Source organism: Dermacentor variabilis, chromosome 6, assembly GCF_050947875.1.
Source record: "Dermacentor variabilis isolate Ectoservices chromosome 6, ASM5094787v1, whole genome shotgun sequence".
NCBI classification, from domain to species: Eukaryota; Metazoa; Arthropoda; class Arachnida; order Ixodida; family Ixodidae; genus Dermacentor; species Dermacentor variabilis.
Window position 1 is genome coordinate 6,304,857 of NC_134573.1, and position 27,384 is coordinate 6,332,240.

Here is a 27,384-nt window from a genome sequence, read left to right on the forward strand (position 1 = left end):
ATTCTCCATTAACTTTTATCCCCAATTCTTCCCAATCCAGGCCTCTGAATACCTCCTGTAAACACGCTGTGAATAGCATTGGAGATATCGTATCTCCCTGCCTGACGCCTTTCTTTATTGGGATTTTGTTGCTTGCTTTATGGAGGACTACGGTGGCTGTGGAGCCGCTATAGATATCTTTCAGTATTTTTATATACGGCTCGTCTACACCCTGATTCCGTAATGCCTCTATGACTGCTGAGGTTTCGACAGAATCAAATGCTTTCTCGTAATCAATGAAAGCTATATATAAGGGTTGGTTATATTCCGCACATTTCTCTATCACCTCATTGATAGTGTGAATATGATCTATTGTTGAGTAGCCTTTACGGAATCCTGCCTGGTCCTTTGCTTGACAGAAGTCTAAGGTGTTCTTGATTCTATTTGCGATTACCTTAGTAAATAGTTTGTAGCAAGGGACAGTAAGCTAATCGGTGTATAATTTTTCAAGTCTTTGGCGTCCGCTTTCTTATGGATTAGGATTATGTTAGCGTTCTTCCAAGATTCCGGTACGCTCGAGGTCATGAGACATTGCGTATACAGGGTGGCCAGTTTCTCTAGAGCAATCTGTCCACCATCCTTCAACAAATCTGTTGTGACCTGATCCTCCGCAGCTGCCTTCCCCCTTTGCATATCTCCCAAGGCTTTCTTTACTTCTTCCGGCGTTACCTGTGGGATTTCGAATTCCTCTGGACTAATTTCTCTTCCATTATCGTCGAGGGTGCCACTGGTACTGTATAAATCTCTATAGAAATCCTCAGCCACTTGAACTATCTCATCCATATTGGTAATGATATTGCTGGCTTTGTCTCTTAACGCGTACATCTGATTCTTGCAAATTCCAAGTTTCTTCTTCACTGTTTTTAGGCTTCCTCCGTTCCTGCGAGCAGGTTCAATTCTATCCATATTATACTTCCTTATGTCAGCTGTCTTACGCTTGTTAATTAACTTCGAAAGTTCTGCCAGTTCTGTTCTAGCTGTAGGGTTAGGTGCTTTCATACATTGGCGTTTCTTGATCAGATCTTTCGTCTCGTGCGATAGTTTGCTGGTATCCTGTCTAACGGAGTTACCACCAACTTCTATTGCACACTCCTTAATGATGCCCATAAGATTGTCGTTCATATCTTGAACACTAAGGTCCTCTTTCTGAGTTAAAGCCGAATACCTGTTCTGTAGCTTGATCTGGAATTCCTCTATTATCCCTCTTACCACTAACTCATTAATCGGCTTCTTATGTACCAGTTTCTTCCGTTCCCTCCTCAGGTCTAGGCTAATTCGAGTTCTTACCATCCTGTGATCACTGCAGCGCACCTTGCCGAGCACGTCCACATCTTGTATGATGCCAGGGTTAGCGCAGAGTATGAAGTCTATTTAATTTCTAGTCTCGCCGTTCGGGCTCCTCCAGGTCCACTTTCGACTGTCCCCCTCGCGGAAGAAGGTATTCATTATCGTCATATATTCTATTCCGCAAACTCTACTAATAACTCTCCCCTGCTGTTCCTAGTGCCTATGCCATATTCCCCCACTGCCTTGTCTCCAGCCTGCTTCTTGCCTACCTTGGCAATAAAGTCGCCCATTAGTAAAGTGTATTTAGTTTTCACTCTACCCATCGCCGATTCCACGTCTTCATAGAAGCTTTCGACTTCCTGGTCATCATGACTGGATGTGGGGGCGTATACCTGTACAATCTTCATTTTGTACCTCTTATTAGGTTTCACAACAAGACCTGCCACGCTCTCGGTAATGCTATAGAGTTCCTGTATGTTACCAGCTATATTCTTATTAATCAGGAATCCGACTCCTCTTCTCTCCGCTAAGCCCCGGTAGCACAGGACGTGCCCGCTTTTTAGCACTGTATAGGCTTCTTTCGGCCTCCTAACTTCTCTGAGCCCTATTATATCCCATTTACTGCCGTCTAATTCCTCCAATAGCACTGCTAGGCTCGCCTCACTAGATAACGTTCTAGCGTTAAACGTTTTCAGGTTCATATTCCAATGGCGGCCTGTCCGGAGCCAGTGATTCTTAGCACCCTCTGCTGCGTCGCAGGTCTCACCGCCGCCGTGGTCAGTTGCTTCGTAGCTGCTGGGGACTGAGGGCCGGGGTTTGATTGTTGTGTTCATATAGGAGGTTGTGGCCAAGTACTGCACCAGGGTGGCCAATCCTGCTCTGGTGAGGGAGTGCGTTACCGGTTCTGGTCACCGGGATCAGGCCACACTCCAGGCCTGTTTGTGCAATTTTATGAACACGCGTATTTTTTGTTTTTTTTAATCCGGTGGAAAATTGCCGGCACCGGGATTCGAACCCCGGACCTCTTGCACGCGAGGCGGGTGTTCTACCTCTACGCACCGCTGCAGACTATGCACGCATAAAGCTGCGCTCAAATTTAGCATTAGGGGTGTCGTAATCATCCGACGCTTTCGTCATCATCAAGAATTTGACAAACGCCAGGTACTAAGCATAGCACAACCACCAAAGAATGCGCTCGGTCACTCTGTCACAGCCCGTACTGAGTTGCGACGCTAGAATGAGAAGTCATAAAGCATCAAGTCGACGAGCTATTGCACGAAGAAATTATCGAGCCATCGAAGAGCGCGCGGGCATCCCCTGTGGACTTAGTGAAGAAGGGTGGAACTCTTTGCTTCTGCGTAGATTATCGCCTCTTCAACAAAATCGCGCAGAACGTGTACCTCCACCCACGGAAAAAACCGGCTTTGCAACGATAAGTTCTTTTCATCTATCGATTGGTTACTGGCAAATTAAAATCGATGAGATGAAGCGAATACCGCGGTTTTATCGCCCTATTGCCTCTTCAAGTTCAAGGTCCTGTCATTCCAACTTTGCTCAGCGCCGCAACGTTCCAGCGCCTGATGCGCAGTCTTGGCAGGACCTGGGTGGCAGTCTTGTTTCGTCTGCTGAATGACGCTGCAGTCATTACCACAAATTTCGACGATCACCTGAGGTCACTTGAGACAGTATTGAAGGCGATCAAGTCTCCTAGACTTTTAAAGTACCGTTTCGCTTAAAGAGAACTCCTTTTCCTAGGCCATATGTCATCGGCAAGCCTGGAGTCCGTACGAACCCAGGCTTGGCCCCTCTGGCATGACCCTTCTGGTCAAATGAAACGTCATATTTTCCAATTTATAAGTACCAGGAGATGTTCGGGCTGTGTAGATTACAACAAAATTGAATAATTGCACTGTTTTCATGAGGGGGGGGGGGCGTATACAGGCCTCCAAACTCTCGTGTAGAACATAGCTTGCTGCTAAGAGAATTACTAGGTGATTTTATTATCCCGTCTATTGATTGGGATTCATATGTGGCCGGAGACATAGATGTGACATCTTCTGAGATGTTTTTGGATTTAATATATTCCCCAATTTAACCGAACTTGTTAACCAATATACTTATAAGGAGACATTGCACTAGCGCGTAAAAAAGAACGCGGACAGGAGCATGAGAAAGACACACCGAACACTAGACATAAACTGGCTTTATTCTCAGGAGGACACAAATATATAGGCAAAAAGAGGCGTCCTACATGATCAGTCCATCAAGCGCATGCGTAATGGCATCCTATTGTGCAACAATTTTATTTCGTTTGCTGTCAGCGATAAGTTTGGCATGGACTTCAGGGATTGATCATGTAGCACGCGTCTTTTTGCCTATATGTTTGTGTCCTCCTGAGAATAAAGGCAGGTGATGTCCAGCGTTTGGTGTGTATTTTTCATGCTCCATTCCGTGTCCTTTCTTACGCACTAGTGCAATGTCCCCTTATACGAATAACCACCGACTAGCCCATCTTTCTGCCTTAAATAACCAATATACTAGGGTGTGTGCAACAAGGTCATCTGTACTTGATCTTATATTAACTTCAAATGCCTCGTACGCCTTGCACCAGGATCCAAGCATCCAATATCTAAACTTTCAAGCTGCTGATGATGTTAGTGACTTGGACTACCTTGAAAGGGCGTTCGATAACTATGTTCATTTATGAATCGAGTGGTGGTACTAACGATCTCTGGGACATTTTTTCCAAGGTTACGATGCATTGCATTACGCGATTTATCCCTACAGGCGTCAAAAAATGCAAAGGAAAAGCCCATGGATTACAAGGGAAATAATTCATGTCAAACGGAGGATAAAAAGGAAACAAGAAGCTTGTTCTCGAGATCCTAGCTCCCAGAACAAGACTTTTATTTATAACATGGGGCTACACTTAAACCGTCGTATCAAGGAATACAAGGAGAGATTCTTTAATGTAACACTGAAAAATTTCCTCCATAAAGCACCTAGTAAATTTTGGAGGTATGTAAACCCTTCTAAAAAACAACATGAAGATGGAGATGAAAGGATTACCCAAGAACGAACAAAAATTTTGAATTCCTTGTTTTTTCCATTGTGTTCAGCAATGATGATGGCACACTTCTGTACTTTTATGCCTCATCTGACCACTCTTCAGCATTTGACCTTCTGATCAACGAAGAAGGAGACCTGAGCCTTCTGCGCATTAACGCTAAGAAATCGCCCGGTTCCTACAGCATCCTGAATGAGTTCCTATATAGATACACTCCGTGGGTTGCTAAATATCTTACCGTAGTCTTTCAATCTTCGCGTACCCAGGAAACATTTCCTTATAGCCTGGAAACAAGCTGAAATAATTCCAGTTCACTAAAATGGGAGCACATCTGAGGTAGGAAACTACAGGCCTATTTCCCCTACGAGTACCTCCTCCAAACTGCTTGAGCATATAGTTTGTAAACATCTGTCAAATTATCTGGCAGCTAACAATTTATTATCACCAGTACAACATGGTTTTCTTAAGCGGTTGTCTGCAATAAGGCAGCTCGTTCAAACCGTTCACGATCTTTCACAAACAATAAATTGCTGAGGACAGGATGACCTAATTTTTTAAGACTTTGCCAAAGCGTTTGATAAAATATCGCATCCTAAACTCCTGCTAAAAATGAATGAAATATTTAAAAATACAAATGTTACTAAGTGGTTTACATCCTACCTTCAGTCTCATGAGCAGTATGTCGAAATAAATAAAATTACATCCATGTCCAAACCGGTTTTCTCTGGAATACCCCAAGGCAGTGCCATGGGTCATCTTTTATTTCCTATATTTATTAATGATTTGCCTTCTGATATGACTGCTGCACTAATGTTGTTTGCCGACTAATGCGTTATTTATAATGGTAACGAATCTTTAAGTGACCAGTTAGGCCTTAACAACAATTTACAAAAGATCTTAAAATGGTGCAATGAATGGCAAATGTCACTGAACCAAATGAAATCAATTTGTAGGACCATAACGAGAAAGAAGGTGTCCTTGCGGTACAAATACAGCATCGGTACACACGAACTAAAAAGAGTAACAGAATATAAATATCAAGGAATAACATTTACTTAAGACTTAAAGTGGAATACGCATATCAATCAGGTCTGTAGCAGAGCAAATCAAGTCTTATGGGGCCTCAGGCGAAGACTGTACATCGCAACTCCTGAAGTGAAAAGCCTGGCATATAAGATATTAGTAAGGCCAACTATTGAATAAGCTAAGAATGTATCGGACCCACACACTGCAACCAACCGTCATCAATTGGACTGAGTTCAACGACCCTCCTCCAGATTCACATTTAATAAACGCCCGCGCGTGCACTCGCCTACTGAGCTATGCAGGCGCGCAAACCCCCCGCTCGAGAGCTAAGCATTAAGTTTGACCTACTGAAATTTTTATACCTCATTATTCATAACCAGATTAAAATTAATTTTAATGATTTCTGTGTAATTTCACCAGATCAACGCTCCAGACACAAGCACAGCTTATACATGAAGACGCCAGTTACGCAGAATGGTATAATCAAGTACAGTTTTTATTTTATTACAGAATTATTTTAATTCAAAGAATTAAAATAATTACCCAATACACTTGTCATATGTTCCTTTGTCAGTGCTTTTCCTGCTGTAAACCGGGATAAATAGCGCAAGAACTTCACAAGGACGAAGCACGAACAAGGGACGAGCGTTAACTTTCAATAATTGATTTATGGAAGCTGGTAAGCACATACATGCCCACAGCGAAGCCACTGCAACAGACACAATCAAGGGAAAGAACAAAAGAAAAGCAGTCATGTATCCCACTTTACGATTGAATTACCAACACGCCCAAACTTGTTCCCTGCTTTTACTGCTGGTTTGGACAATCTTATCTCCGGGCTATCTCATCATCAGCAGCAGCAGCGGAAGCAGCATCATCAGCCTGGTTACGCCAACTGCACGGCAAAGGCCTCTCCCATACTCCTCCAACAACCTCGGTCATGTACTAAATGTGGCCATGTTGGGCCTGCTAACTTCTTAATCTCACCCGCCCACCTAACTTTCTGCCACCCCCTGCTACGCTTCCCTTCCCTTGAAATCCAGTCCGTAACCCTTAATGACCATCGGTTATCTTCCCTCCTCATTACATGTCTTGCCCATGCCCATTTCTTTTTCTTGATTTCAACTAAGATGTCATTAACTCACGTCTGTTCCCTCACCCAATCTGCTTTTTTCTTATCCCTTAACGTTACACCCATCATTATTGTTTCCATATCTCGTTGCGTCGTCCTCAATTTAAGTAGAACCCTTTTCGTAAGCCTCCAGGTTTCTGCCTCGTAGGTGAGTACTGGTAAGACAGAGCTATTATACACTTTTCTCTTCAGGGATCATGGCAACCTGCTGTTCATGATCTGAGCATGCCTGCCAAACGCACCACAGTCCATTCCTATTCTTCTGATTATTTCCGTCTCATGATCCGGATCCGCCGTCACTACCTGCCTTAAGTAGACGTATTCCCTCACCACTTCCAGTGCCTTGCTACCTATTGTAAATTGCTGTTCTCTTCCGAGACTGTAAAAGATTACTTTAGTTTTCTGCAGATTAATTTTTAGACCCACTCTTCTTCTCTGCCCCTCCAGGTAAGTGAGCATGCATTGCAATTGGTTTCCCGAGTTACTAATCAAGCCAATATCATCAGCGAATCGCAAGTTACTAATTAACTCCATTAAGTTTTATCCCCGATTCTTCCCAATCCAGGTCTGCGAATACCTCCTGTAAACACGCTGTGAATAGCATTGGAGAGATTGTATCTCCCTGCCTGACGCCTTTCTTTATTGGGATTTTGTTGCTTTCTTTATAGAGGGCGACGGTGGCTGTGGAGCCGCTGTAGATATATTTCAGTATATCTACATACGGCTCGTCTACACCCTGATTCCGTAATGCCTCCATGACTGCTGAGGTTTCGACAGAATCAAACGCTTTCTCGTAATCAATGAAAGCTATATATAAGGGTCGGTTATATTCCGCACATTTCTCTACCACCTCATTGAAACTATTTCTATTTCTGATGCGCATACTGCGAGAGTGTTTTGTCTTTCATCACCTTATGTCACTTTTCACAGATACTGCTATTGCATTGTTTTTTTTGTTTCTGCTTCTACATGTACCGCCATCTTGCATCTTTTCTTTGTTGTTTTTCTATCCACTCCTGTAATGGTCCCTTCTTGGACTAACAGTATAAAGAAATAAACAAACAAACAAACAAACAAACAATATAGCTGCCATCGCTAAGTTCCCGCAACTGGTCGACAAGAAGGCTGCGCGCAGATGCCATCGCCTGTGTTCCTATTTGTGATGACCCTAATATGGGATAAAGGTTCGTGCACTCAAAAGGTTATGACGTTTTTCTTAGGCGGAGCCTCCGAGAACCCAATTGAGAACAAAGCCGTTGGTTTGAACCCACACACAAACATTTAATGAAACAAAGAAAAGCTTAGAATAAGTAGAAGAAAATAGAAAACATAAAAGAAACACTCAAATAGACATAATCGCAGAAAGAAACACACATGGGGCTTGCATGCGGTTAACGAGTACGCGAGTCCGGGCTTGCCACGAGGGCAGGGACGCATAGAGAAAGAAATTTCCACAAGAGCGGAAACTCCCATACAGCCCAGCGGCCGAATTGACTGTAGCACACCAAGCGGATGTTGTTGACTCCTTCCGGTTTCGGTTTTGGGCGCGCGCGTTTTGAACACCAGTTGATACACGCCGCGCCGGCTCCGCTGCTCGGCACGGCATTCATTCTTTTTTTTTTCTTTTCGCTTCTGCTGAACCTCGCGTGGCCTTGGCGTGCAATCGTTTCAATATTAAGTAGAAATGATTGCGATTGACCTTTACAAGACTGCGCCGAATCTGTCAGGTGCAATTTCATAAAGAAAACGAAAGACGCCTTCTGAAATGATGAAATGTTTATTTTGTTCTATATAAATACTCGTTCCGGGCTTTTTCTGCATTCATCCAAGCTTGTGGCACCAGGTAAGCAGCAGTCGTTGCCATACGATGCTCCACCGGGTGCCATCAGCTGAAATAAAGTAAATTACAAGCATGCATCATTTTGGTATATTGACCTAACAGGATTATTTCGTGTAGAGGCGAAACGTGCGTAAGTGGTGAATGAGCGGCATTACAGATAAATTCACTTTTACGTACATTTCGCAGCAAAGACTTCTCCCAAACAATGCCATAAAATCTGAATATCCGATTTTCAAGCACCCCTCCTTTCCCGGGCATTATTTCCTGCACTTTAAGTGCACAAATACACGGGTGACTGCGCGTTTCCAAAGCAACTTGGCCTCAGTCGACACGATGGTACGCCAAGTACACAAAGGTGGCTACAACACAGGCTCAGCCAGACCATGTTACACGCTCGCAGAATGCCTTCTAATCGCACTCAAGTCAGACTCGTGGGTGCAAAGCCTGTTTTCAGTCGCTCAGAATACGTAAATGTCATGTTCTTGAGCTCCTCCGTGTTATCTTTTACGCGTCCTGCCCGCGCATGCAACACTCCCGTGTTTTCACTCTCGGCAATCGCTCGTCGCGTTTTCGAGAAGCGTGAGTACCGAAATAAGGTATATGTTGCTGCAGGTCTATAAAATGCGTCACAAACTTGTCCCACTAAAATTCAGTACAAGGTCGATTCAAATAGGTCGCGAAGCTTCGGGCGACAAGCGGTTCAGTACAGATTGTCACCAACATCAGCATGGGGGGTTAAGGGAGGAGCGATTGAAGCGCGACTATGTTTGGAGGGAACAAACACTGGGAAAGAAAAACGCGTTTTTAATTCAAACGAGACACAGTTAAATTCATTCAACGAAAATAAAATTCCTAGTCAATTTTATATATTCGTGTTAAGTTAAGAAAATACACGTTTAATTATATTATTATTAATAAATGCATTTCTTTTCAGCGCCTATCGCTACAGGGGGCGGGGCGTTGACGACACTATCACTCGCAATGCAATGCACGTCTTGAAATGGGCAGAAAGGCGCACTCGTAAAGGTCACCTGTTGAAATACGCCCCCCTCACAGTTTGTTTTCTTGCTTGTCGAAGTTTGTCTGAATTTGGTGGCGCGGGTAGCTTCATGGCTTCATCATCTGTTCAGTCAAAAGTAGTGAGTTACGACCGCCAGATAATTGTGTAGTTATTTTCGTGCGACTGCGCTGGCCGACGGGCTTGGCATCCGACAATAGGATCAGCACTCTACGCCTAAAGCTTTCGTCGGCCTCCAAAGAAAGTATGTTCTGTGCAGGGATGCGGTTTCGACAACCGTATGGCTGGCCTTTTCCTGCGTCGCTTTCCGCGCTAAAAGCTCGGAACGCCCATCAAGTCGAATGGCGGGGCATTTGAATATATAGCTCCAAAGGAATGACAACAAAACAAATTTTGCGCCTTCAAAAACAAAATGACGTCACTTCTGCTTTTAACGGACATGGCATCACATTATTTTTTCTTCCGCCGGAAGTGTTCCCACCACATACAGATGGCGCTAAGCCCCATGAACCGCTGATGGACCGCCATGTTTTGAACGTATGGGCTCCTATGGAAGCTTCGCTACCAGGTATATTTACCTTGTTCAGTACACGCAAAACCAACTCACTATGGCCGGCTTGCTTTTTTGCTAACACCTTCACAACCCCAGGCACGGCGAGCAAGCCTCAAGATATCCTAAAAAGTTACCAAATAAATTACAATACTTTTTCGGGTCAGAGAATGCGTCACGAACTTCTGCCAGTAAGATTCAGTACGCGCGAAACTAACTGCGGAACACAGCCGAGCTGCTTTTCGCTAACTGCTTCAATAAGCCGGGCGCGGCAACCGTGCTTCTAAACTACCCCAAATATAACGACGTTAGTTAGAATAATGTTTGGGGCCACAGAATGCGCGAAAACTTGTCTTTCTTAGGCGCTACGATGTAGTACACGCATGTACACGCGCAAATGCGTCACACGGCCGAGCCGGTTTTCTCTTACTGCGTCAATAAGCCGGGTGCTCAAGCGTGTCCCAAACCTACCGAAATAAGTTACAGTAATGTTGGGGCTCTTAGAAAGCGTCGCAAACATCTCCCAGGACGAGGCATTAACCCAAATTAACTGCGCCAGGACGGCGGAGCTGGTTTTCGCTAACTGCGCCACTCGAACTAAGCCTAAATGTGCTTAAAATGCGCCGCACACTGTCAAACACAGTTTCTCACCTTGCCGTAGTCCAGAAGTGCAGTGGTGCCGCGTAGAAATGCAGACAATACGCAAGAGAAGCATAGAGAAGGCGGGGAGCCCCCCAAAAATGGGCTATATCCAAAACAGACGGGTCGCCGAGCACGCGAGCTTCGCACGTACGGCCGGTCTCGCTCACGCCTGCGGCTTGTCTGGCGCATGACGTATGCACGCGCGTCTGGCGTGCCGCTAGCTTGTTGCTAGGCAACGCAACAAAAGGTTGCAAAGTATAAGTTCATTTACGCGCAAAACTTTTTCACTTTTAGTGGGAAGGAATAAAAAAAAATAAAACGTCGTCTGGAAGTTTATTTCACATTCTTTTTTTCTGATGCTCGCGTCAACTAACGGTTGTTGTTGAAACTAGGCGTGACGTGTTTCCTGTTGCCAGTTTTTGAAGAGTGTCCCCTCTGGTTGAATTCCTTTCTCTATGAGGGATGCGTAACAGTCTCGACGCGGCGACGCGCGACAGGCTGGCGAAAGGCGTCGCGCCGGTCTCACCATAATTCGAGGTGTAAGCTGACCGACCGGGCGACCGGAGTGCGCCCGCTCTGGCTAGGCGAGGAAAAGCGGGCGGCTTGGTGGCAGGAGTAGACGGCGGCGGCGTTCTGGCTGGGCAGCTGGATGTAGAGCTCGGGCCCGTAGCCCGACTGCTCTTGCCCTGCCCACGGGCACAGAAGCTCGAACGCCGGCCTCGGGCAGCAGGCGGCACGACAGACGGGGGTGGCGTTCTGGCCGGGCAGCTGGCGTAGAACTCGGGCCCGAAGCCCGACTGTTCTCGTCCTGCCCACTGGCGCAGAAGCTCACCGGCCTTGAGGAGCTGGCGGCAAGCTCAGGTAGACGGGCGACGCACAGGAACAGGTTGGCAGGAGGCCCCGGTCGGGTGAAGTCCTGGTGGGCTCGGGTCGGGAACCCGACGGCCCGTCTTCAACGCCCGCTCCGGTGGTTGACCTCCTCCTGCCGTTGCTTCCTGGAACTCTCCTGGCGTCTCCCCTGCGTCTCCTTGCGTGTCCTCTCTTTCTGCCAGCGCACCACGCTTTTTCTTCTGGTCTGGACGATTTAGCATTCTCGGATTGGCTGCCTTACGCCCCGTGGTCTTTTCTAATTGGTTGCTTTTCTTCTTTTTGTTGTTTTTTGTGCGCCGCGCGTTCTCGTGCCGGGCACTCTTCGGCGTCGTTGTTTTCCTTCTTCCACCTCGGCGCGCGTGCACTCAGCGTCGTCTGCTCCTGACCGTTCCGATCACCGCACCATGTTGCGCACCACACATCACACAAGCCCCTTTTTTAACAAGTTTTTCTGAAGAAAAACTGCCGCTCAGTGAGCGACATAGTTCACAACACTACAGTCATGGTCTGTCCTCGAGATTGCACTGTATGGTTCCAACGCGCAGTTCACTGAGCACGCAGATAAAAGACATTAAAGAAAAACACTAATTCAAAGAAAGCACACCAAGTAAAAAATAAATGGTAGCGTCAGAGGCTGTCATAATACCCTATTGAAGAAAAAAACGCATAAAGTCCAAGGTCACCATGTCCGGGGTCACAAGTCCGAGAAAAGCCATAAGCGAGGTATCGGCTCCTTTAGGTGACCCTTTCCCACATCAAGCGCACTAGACCTTTATCTTCTCGGTCAGAGTGCACTGGCCAGTTCGTGACCATATCGCTCCGGGCATTAATGTCTTTGCATGGCGTCGACCAAGCAACTGCCTGCGTTCTAAGGTAGCGAACATTGTTGTAATGTGTGGTTGCAGCGTCAGTGTCAACGGTCGAACCACACACGAGTGCATGAGAACACAAAGAATGTTCTGAGTCCTCAAAGCCATGTGTTGATTGAGTACAGATGCCTGAGCCCTCCCAAGTGCACATAGGGTCACAAGCAGTTGCCTTTGTTGAATTCAAGGAACGTAGTGAGGACAACTCAATACTTTTTATGGAAACCAAACCTGGTTCCTCAGCTGCCCTGATATCTTCAGGTCCATCTTGACCCTGGCGCGAACACTCCGACGTACTATATTTAGTCTGTAGGAGGTTCCCAGTTCTAACTTTCTCAACCAGGCCCATGCACGGTGACTCGGAACGATGCGCGAGCCAGTCATCGCCTGCGCTGGGCTCGCGCAGCACCAGTTGAGATACGGAAGTGATATGCTCCCTGCTTCGTGAGCAAACATCAGTATCTATGCCTACAATGGCATCATTACAAGGTGTCTCTCCTTGAGACCTTTCTCTCTCGCCAAGGCCTGACGTCATGTCGCAGGGAACCCTTGGGTCACCGCTGCACTGCTGTGCTGCATCCTCAACCGCGGATCTTGTCCCTTCGGAGCAAGCATCCGCGAGTGCCTTGATGTGAACGCGCCCCCTGCGAAGCTCTTCCCCCAGGCGTTCCCTCTCAGCTGCTTGTTCTGCCACTTTCCTGTTGCACTCCCTCTGAGCTTTCTCGCATATTAGCAACCATCTCTCTTGCACCCACTTGTTCAAGTCGGCCCCATGTAAACCCAATCGCTGGGCCACGGTGGCTAAGTCAAACAAACTAATTTCTGGCTGTTTCTTGCCCACATATGCGCCCTCAGCCTCTGCGACTTTTAGCCGCAATTGTAAGTTCTTCTCCTCTAATGCAAGTTCCTCCCTCCTAGCATTGCGCTCCGCTGCCCGCTCTTCTCGCGCACGCTCTTCCTGTTCGTTCAACCATGCCCTCAACTCCGCACCTTCTAGCCCCATACGTTCGGCTAAGGCTAACAAGTCTCGTGTGCTAGCCATAGTTCCTAGCCGCTAGAATAAAAAATATCCAAACGAACGGCTTTGTCCTGTCGCGGACGCCAATTTGTGATGCCTCAAATATGGGGGCAAAGGTTCGTGTACTCAATGGTTCGGTTGATTCTCTTAGGCGGAGCCTCCGAGAAACCAATTGAGGACAAAGCCGTTGTTTCGAACACACACACAAGGACTTTTAATCAAACTAAAAAGAGGCATACAGTAAATAGAAGGAAATAGAAAGCATGCCTAAAATAAACACTCAAGCAGACATTGCGGCAGGGAACACATATAGGGCTTGCATGAGGTTAACGGGTGCGCGAGTCCGGGCTTGCCACGAGGGCAGGGACGCGTAACAGTCTCGACGCGGCGACGCGGCGACAGGCTGGCGAAAGGCGTGGCGCCGGTCTCACCATAGGTCGAGGTGTAAGCTGACCGACCGGGCGACCGGAGTGCGCCCGCTCTGGCTAGGCGAGGAAAAGCGGGCGGCTTGGTGGCAGGAATAGACGGCCGGGCAGCTGGATGTAGAGCTCGGGCCCGTAGCCCGAGTGCTCTTGCCCAGCCCACGGGCATAGAAGCTCGAACGCCGGCCTCGGGCAGCAGGCGGCACGACAGACGGGGGTGGCGTTCCGGCCGGGCAGCTGGCTTAGAACTCGGGCCCGAAGCCCGACTGTTCTCGTCCTGCCCACTGGCGCAGAAGCTCACCGGCCTTGTGCAGCTTGCGGCCCGCTCAGGTAGACGGGCGACGCACAGGAACAGGTTGGCAGGAGGCCCCGGTCGGGTGAAGTCCTGGTGGGCTCGGGTCGGGAACCCGACGGCCCGTCTTCAACGCCCGCTCCGGTGGTTGACCTCCTCCTGCCGTTGCTTCCTGGAACTCTCCTGGCGTCTCCCCTGCGTCTCCTTGCGTGTCCTCTCTTTCTGCCAGCGCACCACGCTTTTTCTTCTGGTCTGGACGATTTAGCATTCTCGGATTGGCTGCCTTACGCCCCATGGTCTTTTCTAATTGGTTGCTTTTCTTCTTTTTGTTTTTTTTTTATGCGCCGCGCATTCTCGTGCCGGACGCTCTTCGGCGTCGTTGTTTTCCTTCTTCCACCTCGGTGCGCGTGTACTCAGCGTCGTCTGCTCCTGACCGTCCCGATCACCGCACCATGTCGCGCACCACACATCACACTATTACAGGTAGAGAAGAAAGGGTGTGAACCGAGGGGCCCGATTTCTATTAGTCATATCATAGCCAAAAAGTGGATAAATAGCCAAGAAAGTAGCTTAAGTAGCCAAGAAAGTGGATGGGTAAACGGCGCCGCTGTAGCTCAATTGGTAGAGCATCGCGCGCGAAATGCGAAGGTTGTGGGTTCGGTTCCCACCTGTGGCAAGTTGTTTTTCATTCACTTTAATTTGCATTAGTTTATCGTTTCTTTGTTTCATTTATTAGGCACAAGTAATTTCCCCTATGTTGTCCTTGGTGTCAATGTTTGTTGGCTTCTCATGATATGACTAATAAAAATCGGGCCCCTCAGTTAACCCCCTTTCTTCTCCTTTATTACATAACGAGGGTCTCGAATCCAGCAACATTGATGCATTCAGGTAGCATGTGTGGGTTTATTGAGATGTTCCCTTCACCCAAAAAGATCACGTTCTCGTGACGCCTGCGGCGAAAATGACGTTCCACGTCCACCGTCAAGGTGTGAGTGGTGGCGCTGGCTTAACACTCACAGGGTTCTACCAGGGCACATAAATAGCCAAGAAAGTGGATGGGTAAACGACGCCGCTGTAGCTCAATTGGTAGAGCATCGCACGCGAAATGCGAAGTTTGTGGGTTCGGTTCCCGCCTGCGGTAAGTTGTTTTTTCATCCACAATAATTTGCATTAGTTTATTGTTTCTTTATTTCATTTATTAAGCACAAGTAATTTCCCCTATGTTGTCCTTGGTGTCAATGTTTGTTAGCTTATCATGATATTACAGGCAGAGCCTTTTCAAGCATCGCCGAGCCATCGACCCGTCTCACGAAATCTGACGCCGACTTTAAATGGGAAACGTGAAAGGTCGACGCATTTCAGCAGGTGAAACGATGGCTGCCGTAACCACCCGTACTTTCACACCTGAGTGATGACGCCGAGACGGAAATCCACACCGACACAAGTACCGTAGGCCTCTTCCCACGCTAGTTCAAAGGAAGGACGGAGTTGAAAGCATAATAGCTTACGCGAGCTGGTCACTGTCAAGAGCGGAAGCGAATTATTCTACGGCAGAAAAGAGCCCTTTGCGATCATTTGGGCTAAGGTGAAATTTCGGCTTTACATATGCGGCAGGCTCTTGAAAGTTGTAAGCAACCACCACGCATTGTCTTCACTGGGAAACCTAAAGGATCCTTCATGTCACATAACACCATGGAATGCCAGACTCCAGGAATTCGACATCACCTCGTCTGTTGTTATTTATTTATTTATTTACAGATACTTCAATAGCTAAAAAGGATTGCAGGAGGGTGGAAGTACAATACATCAGTGTACAAATGCAGGCAACAAACAAAGCAAGACGGAGTATATTGCTTATAGAAACAACGCCGGCTTTGAATAAATAAAAGCCACGCCATAGACAGCATACCACCACACCGCAGCATACCACCACAGGTCTGCGGTGGTATGATGGGCGGAACCTTGCTTCGCTTGTATGGCGTGTGGCTGTGCATATTGCAATGTTTTCAACGAAGAAATTTAGTTGCGAGTGACGCCTTTCTTCTTTCGCCTGTCTCTTCCTTTCTGTGTTGCGTCGTTTTCGTTGCATGAAGCATGCACCAACCAGACAAACAACAAGTGTTATAATATTTACATGTACCTTTTTCGATAATATTGTTGCAGGAAGAAAGCAGGCCCCCGAGTGTACAATAACGTATATTTACTACTGGCGTATATGGCGTTCAGGCAGCTGCCAGACTTCGTCTTCGTCTAGTCAAATTCAACTTCTTCGTTCCCTTCACCGTAACATCACCCTCCCGGTGGAGTAGCTCCGTCCCGGTGCGAGTTATAGAGCCTCACTTATGGGGGGTCATAGGGCTTAAGTCTGGCGACGTGAACAACATCGCTGGTGACGTTGCGATGTACTGAAGGCTGAGCGACCGGGGTGATCTCGTATGTCACGTCGGACAGTTGGCGTGAGGTCTGGTGCGGACCAGAATACTGGGAAAGTAATTTTTGCGACAAGCCGACGCGACGTGAAGGCGTCCAGAGAAGGACAAGGGAACCAGGTGAAAAATGGTAGTCTCGGTGCCGAAGGTCGTAGCGTCGCTTTTGAGAAGCTTGTGAGACGGTGAGGTGGTGACGGGCGACATCTCGGGCCTGGGCGGCTAAGTCAATAGCATCGCGAGCGTAACCAGTGCTGGGTATGTTGTACTGCGGTAGGTAGCAAGGTGTCAAAGGGCAAGGTAGGGTCGCGGCCATACAAAAGGTAAAATGGTGAGAATCCGGAAGTGTCGTGACGGGACGAGTTGTATGCGAAAGTGATGTATGGTAAAGCAACGTCCCAGTCACGGTGATCATCGGAAACGTACATGGCCAGCATTTCAGTCAGCGTGCGGTTGAGTCGCTCGGTGAGGCCGTTCGTTTGAGTACGGTACGCGGTAGCAATCTGGTGTTCTGTAGAGCAGGAGCGGAGCAGGTCATCGACGACCTTTGATAAAAAGTAGCGACCGCGATCCGTCAGCAACTGGCGAGGGGCGCCGTGGTGCAGGATGACGTCGTATAGTAAGAAGTGGGCGACATCTGTAGCGCAGCTGGTTGTTAGCGCTCGTGCGATGGCATATCTCGTGGCATAATCGGTTGCTACAGCAATCCATTTGTTGCCTTTGATAGACATTGGAAAGGGGCCAAGGAAGTCTAGGCCCACACGAAAGAAAGGCTCGGTGGGGATATCAATCGGTTGAAGCAAACCAGCAGGAGGCGTAGCAGGCGTCTTCCGGCGCTGACACAGGTCGCAAGAAGCGACATAACGGCGCACAGAGCGATAAATGCCGGGCCAGAAGAAGCGGTGCCGCAGGCGGTCGTATGTACGAGTGATGCCCAGATGTCCAGCAGTAGGAGCGTCGTGAAGTTGCTGGGGCACGGCTAGTCGAAGGTGCTTGGGAACGACTAGGAGGAGCTCCGGGCCGTCAGGATGAACGCTACGACGGTATAAAGTTCCATCGCGCAAGGTGAACATCTTGAGGGACGGGTCATTGGGCGAGGAGCTTAGGCGTTCCATAAGTCTTCGAATAACAGGATCTTCGCGCTACTCGTCGCCAATATGGAGGAAGCCGGAGATGGATAGAACACTGCTGTCCGAGTCCGCATCGGTATTGTCCGGTTGATCCACGGGATTGCGAGGCAGGCAGTCAGCGTCTTTATGCAGGCGCCCTGACTTATACATAATAGAAAATGTGTATTCTTGTAGACGCAATGTCCAACGCGCAAGGCATCTAGTTGGGTCCTTCAATGAAGAGAGCCAGCAGAGGGCGTGATGATCGGTTACGACGCAGAAGCTCCGGCCGAAAAGGTACGGTCGAAATTTCGCGAGCGCCCATACGAGCGCGAGACATTCTCTCTCAGTAATGGAGTAATTTCGCTCGGGCGTGGAAAGAAGGCGGCTAGCGTAAGCGATGACACGGTCTTGGCGCTGTTGACGCTGAGCAAGGACAGCGCCGATGCCATGACCACTCGCGTCAGTTCGTACTTCAGTGGGCGCAGAAGGGTCAAAGTGTGACAGAATCGGGGAAGTTGTAAGTCGCTCAATCAGGGTAGAGAAGGCTTTCTCCTGCAGTGGTCCCCAAGAGAAAGAGACGTCTTTCTTGAGAAGGTCAGTGAGAGGGCGAGCGATGTCGGCAAAATTTTTCACAAATCGCCGGAAATAAGAGCCTAAGCCCAGAAAACTACGGACATCGTTTGTTGAACAAGGTACAGGAAAATTTCGCACGGTTGGATTCCGGCGGAGTTTACCAGATGGCCGAGCATGTTAATTTCACGGCCACCGAAATGGCACTTAGAGGAGTTTAGCTGAAGGCCAGCCCTGCGAAACACGGAGAGTATGGTTGTGAGGCGCCGCAGGTGGCTCTCAAAGTTCGGCGAAAGCACAATCACATCGTCGAGGTAACAGAGGCATGTAGACCACTTCAAGCCGCGCAAGAGAAAGTCCATCATGCGCTCGAATGTAGCTGGCGTATTGCATAATCCAAACGGCATGACTTTAAATTGGTACAGACCGTCCGGTGTGACGAAGGCGGTTTTCTCGCGGTCCATCTCATCGACGCTAATCTGCCAATAGCCGGAGCGGAGGTCAATTGATGAAAAGTATTGGGATCCGTGAAGGCAGTCAAGAGCATCATCAATGTGCGGCAGGGGATAAACATCCTTCTTTGTTATCGTGTTGAGGTGACGGTAGTCAACGCAGAAGCGCCACGAGTTGCCTTTTTTCTTGACTAAGACAACCGGTGATGCCCACGGGCTACTGGAAGGTTCAATGATGTTCTTGTCCATCATCCTGTCTACTTTTTTTTTGTATGATGGCCCTTTCTGTTGCGGAGACAGGATATGGCCGCCTATGAATGGGGCTGGCGCCACCGGTGTTGATGCGATGCGTGACAACAGATGTCTGGCCATGTGGACGGTCGTCCAAATCAAAGATGTCCCGAAAAGATGACAGGAGGTGACGAAAAGCTGTTGTTTGCTCGGAAGGAAGGTGAGGAGCGATCATCTTAGAAACATCGTCCGCAGGCGTCGCGTACGGAGGAGTGGGTGACAAAGGTCCGTTGGTACTGACGAAGGATTCAGAGGTCAAAGAAGAAATCTCAAATTCTTCCAAATGAGTGATATGCGCTATGGCGATACCGTATGGCAGCACATGCGACGAAAATCCAAAATTGAGGATGGGCACGTGAGCGCAGTTCTCGCGGATCCTGATTAAGGTGCTCGGTAGGGCAATATTGCGCGACCACGTCAGTAAGCGGCGACACGACGTACTCGCCATCAGGTACGGGAGGACAGGGCGTCAGGAGGACATTTGTAGCCGCTTGTGGAGACAGCCTTGCAAACTCAGCAGAACATAAGCGGCGTGAAGCACAAGCTGTTGCGTCGGTAGGAAGCGGCAGATCCAACTGTACAACACGTGCGGAGCAGTCAATTTGGGCAGAGTGTTTCGAAAGGAAGTCGAGGCCGAGAATTAGGTCGTGTGGACAGGACGATAAATAGAACAACAGTATAATGACCTCCAATGGTCGCGCGTGCTGTTCACATTCCAAGGACCGGTGACGTACTCCCATCGGCGACTCGCACAGCGCGCGGTACGGCGGGTGTCAGAACATTTTTTAGTCTTCGGCGGAGAGCAGCGCTCATAACTGAAAGCTGCGCTCCTCTGTCAACGAGAGATCTAACAGGAACGCCATCAACTTCAATGTCCAGTAGGTTTCCACATGTAGGCGGGATCAACAGAGGATTTGTGGGCCGGGTCGGAGTTGCAGCTTCACCTCCGGGAGCTGCATCGCCTAGTTTCCCGAAGCGAAGCGACCGGTTGCAGAAGGGGACGAAGAGCGGTGAACGAGAGGCGAACGGGACCTACGACCTTGCGGAGACGGGGAGCGGCTGGATCTTGGTGGAGCACTGTCGGCGTTGATGTTCCTATTCGGCGTATAGGGCGAGAAAGTACTGGTACTTGGCGGTAGTGACTCGGAGACGACCCCCGAGGAGTCGACGACCGATGGTTGCGGCAATGACGGGCGATGTGTCCAATACCGGAACAATCATCCGCTGTGCGCCAGTCAGCTGGGTTGCGATGAGGGGGCGGAAATATTTGCGTATGGGGCCGAGCGGCCTGAGAAATCTGGTAGGGGTTTGTATGGCGGACCAAGCAGTGAGATGGAATGCCCAAACTTGCTATTTCCTCCCGAACGACCGCTTGTATAAGGGAGATAGCGGGCACGCTTTCCCGACCGTCGGGAGGAACTCGAGCCGGAGCCATGGCCTCAAGCTCACGGCGAACGATGCGCTTGATATCTTCCGGTCCTGCAGGCTGAAAGAACCGCGGCGGGTCTTCGCAAGAAGATGTCGCGGCGCTATTGGGCAAGCGGTCGAAAGTTTGAGCGACGCGGCGGCCCTTCGCTTGTTCGAAGCGCCGGCACTCCTTTATAATTGCATCCACAAGTGGCACAATCCTTGCACATCAGGAGATTGAAGACATCGTCTGCAATACCTTTCAATATGTGACCAATCTTATCTGCCTCGGTCATGTTGTTATCAGCCTTGCGACAGAGGGCCAGCACATCCTGTATGTAGACGATATAGGATTCTGTTTTTTGGCCGCCAGCTGACGACCGACAGGTCTGCCAAACAGGTCTTGCAGTTGTTCTTTGCGCACATCCCAGCTCGTTAGGTCAGCTTCGTGTGTGTCGTACCATTGCCTCGCAGTTCCTCTTAGGTAAAATATCACGTTTGCTAACATCATTGTTGGATCCCACCTGTTGTTGTCGCACACTCGTTCGTACATCGTAGGCCAGTCCTCGACGTCGGCGTTGTCCGTGCTGCAATATGTCCCTGGGTCCCGCGGATGAGTCAGGATGACCGTTCGCACGGGCTGCTGAGGCGTTGTCACTTGTATCGGTTGATTTGCCATTGTGGCGGCAGGTAGATGACGTCCGCTGCGAAGTTGCGTGATTGTACCTCGCACCTTCCACCAAAATGCTGCAGGAAGAAAGCAGGCACACGAGTGTAAAATAACGCATATTTACAACTGGCGTATATGGCGTTCAGGTAACTGCCAGACTTCGTCTTCGTCTAGTCCAATTGAACTTCTTCGTTCCCTTCACCGTAACAATATTAATAATAAATTATGTGGTTTTACGGGCCAAAACCACGATCTGATTATGACGCACACCCATATTGGGGGACTATAGAATAATTTGCACCATCTGGGGCTCATTAACGTGTACCTAAATCTAAGTACAAGGGTGTTTTCACAATTAGCCCCCAACGAAACACTGCCGCCGTAGCCAGAATTCAATCCCCTGACCTCATGCCTAGCCGCCCAACACCATAGCCACTAAGCAACTATGGTGGGTTACCTTCTTTTTCGACGTCTAAGTTCAGGAATAAGTGGATCGTCGTGGAGACAGACCTTCTTACCCGCTTTGTTGAAAGAAAAACCCTGCTGAAAGGCAGCGCAGCCGAAGTGGCGAAATTATTCGTCCAGAACATCCTCCTGGGACATGGCACTCCAGAAGCCCTCAACACCAACACAGGGACGGCCTTTACTGCAGAGATCACCCAAGTCACACTGCAAAACAGCAGGATGACAACTGCCTACTAGCCGCTGACGAACGGGTCTTACGGAACGGCTAAGCAAGACTCTTGGCGACATGTTAGCAACGTACGTCGACGTCGAGTACAAGTCGTGAGATGCCGTCCTCCTGTACGTAACATTCGCTTACAAAAAACATTCGCAGTGCAAAAAAACAACGCAGGTAACATTGTTCTTTGCTGTCCAGTCTTCTTTGCGGAAGGAACTGAACGACCACTCTTGACGCCATGCTGCCGTACATCACCGACGAAGAGAATCTTGACGTCGCCATCTATCTCCAGCCTGCCGAAGAAGCCCATCAGTTCGCCCGCCCGCGTATCAAGGAACAACAAAGGACCGACAGTCGACACTATAGTCTTCGAAGACGCTACGCGGAATACCAGCCTGACGACCGCGTTTGGGTTTGGACCCCGATACGCCAAGGACTTAGCGAGAAACGTTTGCGAAGCTATTTAGGACCCTCCAAGATGATCCGACGTCTTAGCGCACGGGGCTATGGAGTCGTGCCAGATTGCATTAAGTAATCATAGCGGCGCCACTCGCGACATGGATTGGTCCATGTTGTGCAGCTTATGCCCTTCTATCAGCGTTAACAAAGTCTCTAACTTCTATTTTACTGATTTTTTTCTTTCTGAACATCAACAGAATTCGAAGCAAGAGCAAAAGGCTATGCAGCCTGACAGAGGCTTTTGCTCCGAGATGCAGTTCAGCACGCAGTCATTATACAACAGAGAAACAGCAACAATATACAATAGTTAACATAAGATGATCATTTAACAATCCAAATTGTCTATATAGATATATAAAAAAACAAAAAGTACAAGGAATATCACAGAGTAAAGAAAACAAGCAAATCTACATACATATATTGTCACAAGCCGCAACAAAAAGAAGCAATGTGCGCTCAGAAATAAAACACACAGTGAAACTTGAGCAAGATAAAAAATCAATACACATGGAAGTTATACACAATACACATGGAAGCAACACGTGAAAGTACTTAAACATATTCAATGCAGTTTTCTATAAGAATTTGCTGAAACCTATTTTTGGAAATTTCTTTATTTAGGTCTAAAATGTTGTCAAGCTTATTAAGTAGACCGGGTATTTGTGCAGAATATGCTGCCAACCATGGGTAGTTCTAATTTTTGGTGTTCTTATACGTTGTGTACGGAGGCAGTATTGAACATCGTAAACTGGGATACATAACGCAAAAACCGACACAAGGACAAAGCAGGAACACGGGACGAGCGCTAACTTTTTGATTTACTGCAACTAGTAAGCATATATATACTCATTGGGAAGCCACTGCAAACGACACACTGAAGGGAAGGAAGAAAAGAAAAAGTAGTCATGTGACCACTATGCCCGAAAGTGCGATAGATGGGCATCTGACTGCCCATTGTAGAAAATGTGGCGTGAGGACACCATGCTACCCTCTCTTAAAACAAACTGTTGTTGTCTATTACCACAGGAATCAGATAACGATGGAAATTGTTGAAGCAGCTGAGATAGCTAGAGCATTTGAAAATTGTGTTATCATGCCGTCTATTCTTTTAACTAAGAAAGAGGATGAATTTTTGGGCATAGTATTCGCATGACTGCTTTTCCTTTTCTTCCTTCCCTTCAGTGTGTCTGTTGCAGTGGCTTCCCAGTGAGTATATAGTGTCACAGCCTAGTAAGAGACGGGAAAGCCGGTGTAGAGGACGTATGAAAGCACTTTATCGGAGCAGTCAACGCGACGTTGTTGTCGTCTCTGTTTTTCTACTCGCGCGCTACTTAAGCGTCGTTTTCATCGCCTGGCACATACCCGCGGCGACCACATAGGATGGGGCATTTGCGCCTCCTTTGAAAAAAAAGACATCGTCCCGAGGCACCAACTTCCGAAGGCTGTGCACAGACGGTGCAAAGTTGAGGTCATGTGGAAAAGTATGGCTTCATAGGAAGTGCGTGCACAACCTCGGGCAGATGCCGCCGGCGTTTGAAACAGTTATGGCTGTCGGGGACAACTTTATAATTCACATCGCTGATGCGGCGCAGCGCTGCATACGGGCCGAAGTATCTTCGCAGGAGCTTCTCAGACAGCCCCCACGGAGGAATCGGAGTCCAGACACATACCTGGTCAACGACGTTGTATGTGACGGGTCAGTGCCGAATATTGTAGTGTCGGGCATCGTACTCCTGTTTTTCTTGGATTCGGAAAAGCGCAAGCTGCCTGGCTTCCTCTGCACGTTGCGTAAACTCCTCGGCACCAGTCTCGTCGTACCGCACTCGTGTGGCAGCATTGCTTCCAACATTGTTGTCACTTCCCGGCCGTAAACGAGGTTGAAAGGCGTCACGCGTGTTGTCTCTTGGCGAGCCGTGTTATACGCAAATGTAAGATATAGTAAAATCTCGTCCCACTTCTTGTGGTCGACGTCGATGTACGTAATCATCATGTCTGCCAGAGTCTTATTCATACGTTCTGTCAGCCCATTGGTTTGGGGATGACAAGCAGTGGCCTTTCGGTGAGTGGTACCACTTAATCGCAGAACGGTGTCCAGAAGCGCAGCCGTCAACACAGATCATCTGTCTGTTATGACCGCAGCAGGAGCGCCATGCCTTAGGACGATGGCTTCGATGAAAAATCGCGCTGCTTCGGCTGCTGTTCCACGTTGGATAGCACCTGTTTCGGCGTATAGAGTAAGGTAATCTGTGACTACGATTATCCATCTATTTCCGGCAGTAGATAGTGGTAACGGACCTAAAAGATCCATGCCAATTTGATCGAATGGCGCTTGCGGTATCTAAACAGGATGCAGAAGTCCAGTTGGCTTGCCGGGTAGGGCTTTGCGGCGCTGACAATCCAGGCATGCCTGTATGTAACGTTTCACGATCGACGCAAGTATCGGCCAATACTACTTTAGCCGAATTCTTGCCAATGTGCGGGTGTAGCCCATGTGACCAACGGTCGGCTCGTTGTGACAGGCATGTAGGACTTCGTCGCGAAAAGATGCGGGAATGACGAGTGGGTAGCTGCTGGCACTAGGTGAAAGCTCCTTTTATAGAGAACGTCGTGGCGCAAGCAAAACGAAGGCAGCACTCTCGCGAATAACATCGGCACGCAGCTTGTTTTCCCCTCTAAATAATCGAGAAGAGGAACCAGTTCTGCGACCATCGTTGGTGGCGTGAAACGGCGACAGTATCCAGCACGCCTAGAAAAGCCGCGTCGCCATCGTCGTGCACTGAAGTCTCAACAGGAGACCGAGAAAGGTAGTCGGCGTCGGTGTGTCGTTTCCCTGATTTGTAGACAACCATGAAGTTCGAACTCTTGGAGCCGAAGACTCCAGCGCGCAAGCAGGCCAGCTGGATCTCTTAAATTAGTCGGCGAGCAAAGTGCATGATGATCACTGACAACGCTGAAACACCAATCATACAAGGAGGAGGAAATAACTTTATTGGGTCCTGAGGAACCCCTCCCCACCCACTCTTGGTTTAGTGGTCGGCAGGAGTCGCGGGCCGCACCCACGTTGGGACGGGAAGCCCGTGAGCCTTCGCCCTTTCGTAAGCCCTCTGGACGGCCCGGAGCTACGTCTGGTGGTCGTCGCTTCGCAGGGCGTCCACCCAGTCTTCTTCTTTAGTGAACATGGTGCCGCTTAACGCTGAGCATTGCCAGAGCATGTGCGCTAGCGAGCAGTACGACTCGGCACAATCCGGACATTGCGGCTCTACTTCTGGTGAATAACGGCTCAGTCTGCCTCTCGAGGGGAATGACCCTGTCTGAAGCATTATGGATATCGATGTATGTGGTCTAGTGAGTTGAGCTTGGGGGAGCGGGAAGGTTCTCCTCGACAGCTGATAGTGCGTTGCTATTTCGTTGAAGGTGAGCAGCGGGTCTCGGTGCTCGCCTCCCTCCCCTCCACTTCGCTCGCCACGATCGCCGCGGTGCGTGAGTCCTCGCACGCGTCCGTGCGCCAGCTCGTTGGCGTTGGGAAATTCGGGGTGCGCGTCGGCCCCCATGTGGGCTGGAAACCATTTGACGATGTGATGACCCGCGGCTCCCTCGCTGCCGAGGACGGCCGCCACTTCCCGCGATATCGAGCCCGAGGCGAATGCTCTGGCCGCCGGTCGCGAATGTGTGTAGACCTAAGGACGTTCGGGGTCCCTCATTGCCATGGCTATTGCCACCTGTTCGGCCACTTCGGACGTTACCCCCTTAACCGATGCTGCGTTAATTATCATACCATCCCAGCGTATCGAGACGGCCGCGTACCGGTCGCTGCGCCCGTACTGGGCCGCGTCTACAAATGCCGCCAGCCCCGGCCAGTTGGCGGTCGATTTCAGCAGTGCTCGGGCCCTCGCCTTTCGGCGCCCCTCGTTGAATTGCGGGTGGACGTTTCTCGGAAGTGGTTCTACCTTGAAAGTGCCTCTGACCGCCGCGCTGAGCGCAACCTTGCGCGCGTTGCACTCTGCCTCTGCATTTATCCCTGCTTCTTCTAGGATGCGTCTGCCGGCCCTGGTGGTCGACAGCCGCACGACCTGTGCCTTGGTCTGCGTTTCGATGATTTCTGATAGTGAATTGTGGACCCCTAACCGATCGAGCCGCTCCATGCTTGTAGTGATCGGAAGGCCTAGCAACCTTTTGATGCTCTTGCGCATCAGTGTCTCTATCTTGGCCGCGTCTCTCTTGGTCCATTTTAGCGCTGAGGCTACGTAATTTACGTGACTCATGAGGAAGGCGTGGTAAAATCTGATGAGATTGCTCTCGCTGAGCCCTCCCCTGCGGTTCGTCACCCTGAGGATCAGGCGGAGCATGTTCTCCGTTTTGGACTTGAGTTTCATGACAGTTTGCGTGTTACCGCCTTTAGCCTCGATTAGCAGCCCCAGGATTCTTATAGTGTCCACTCTGGGAATCGGCTGGCCGGCACTCGTGTGTAATTTGATCGGTATTTGATCAATCGGCGTCAAATTCCTCATGCCTTGTTTCGAGGGCCTGTGCAGCGACAGTTCGTATTTGCTGGGTGACAGACGGAGTCCCGTTTCCTTCAGGTACTCTTCCGTTGTGTCCAGCGCCTCTTGAAAAGCCCGCTCGACTTCTGCGTCGGACCCGCCCGGGCACCACACCATAATGTCGTCTGCGTACAGGGCGTGATTGACGTTGGTCACTCTCGCCAGCCGGTCCGAGAGCCCTTTCATGGCCAGATTGAATAATAGTGGGGAGAGCACCGCCCTTTGGGGTGTGCCGCTCGCGCCCAGCGTGTACCAATCGGACGTGGCCTGTCCTATTTTGATCGTGGCTTTCCTGTCTCTGAGGAAGGAGCCTATGTAAGAGTGGAATTTCCGGCCGAGCCCCATCACTGAGATCGTTTTCATTAGAAATCTGTGTTTCACCGTGTCGAACGCTTTCGTTAGGTCCAGGGCCAGTATGCCTCTGGTGTCTCTTGTTACGCCGTCGATTATGTGCTTTTTGAGTTGTAGCATTACGTCCTGTGTGGAGAGGCCCGGTCGGAAACCCAACATGTTATGTGGGAAGAGGCCCTCTCTCTCTATGTACCGCGATACTCGGTTATGTATGGCATGTTCGGCCATCTTTCCTACGCACGAGGTTAGCGATATTGTGAGAACAAAGAAAAACTGCGCAAAAAAAGAACAAGACAGAGAAAGAACCACACGACACAGGCGCAGACTAACAACTGGTTTAATGCTCCAACGCCA

The 27,384-nt window shown here is 49.1% G+C and overlaps 1 protein-coding gene across 3 annotated transcripts in view; it reads left to right on the forward strand.

Annotated features, from left to right (window-relative positions):
- Window positions 1–27,384, forward strand: part of LOC142584592 (protein 5NUC-like) — a 761,070-nt gene that overhangs the window by 514,345 nt on the left and 219,341 nt on the right. The gene's annotated exons all lie outside the window — the stretch shown is intronic.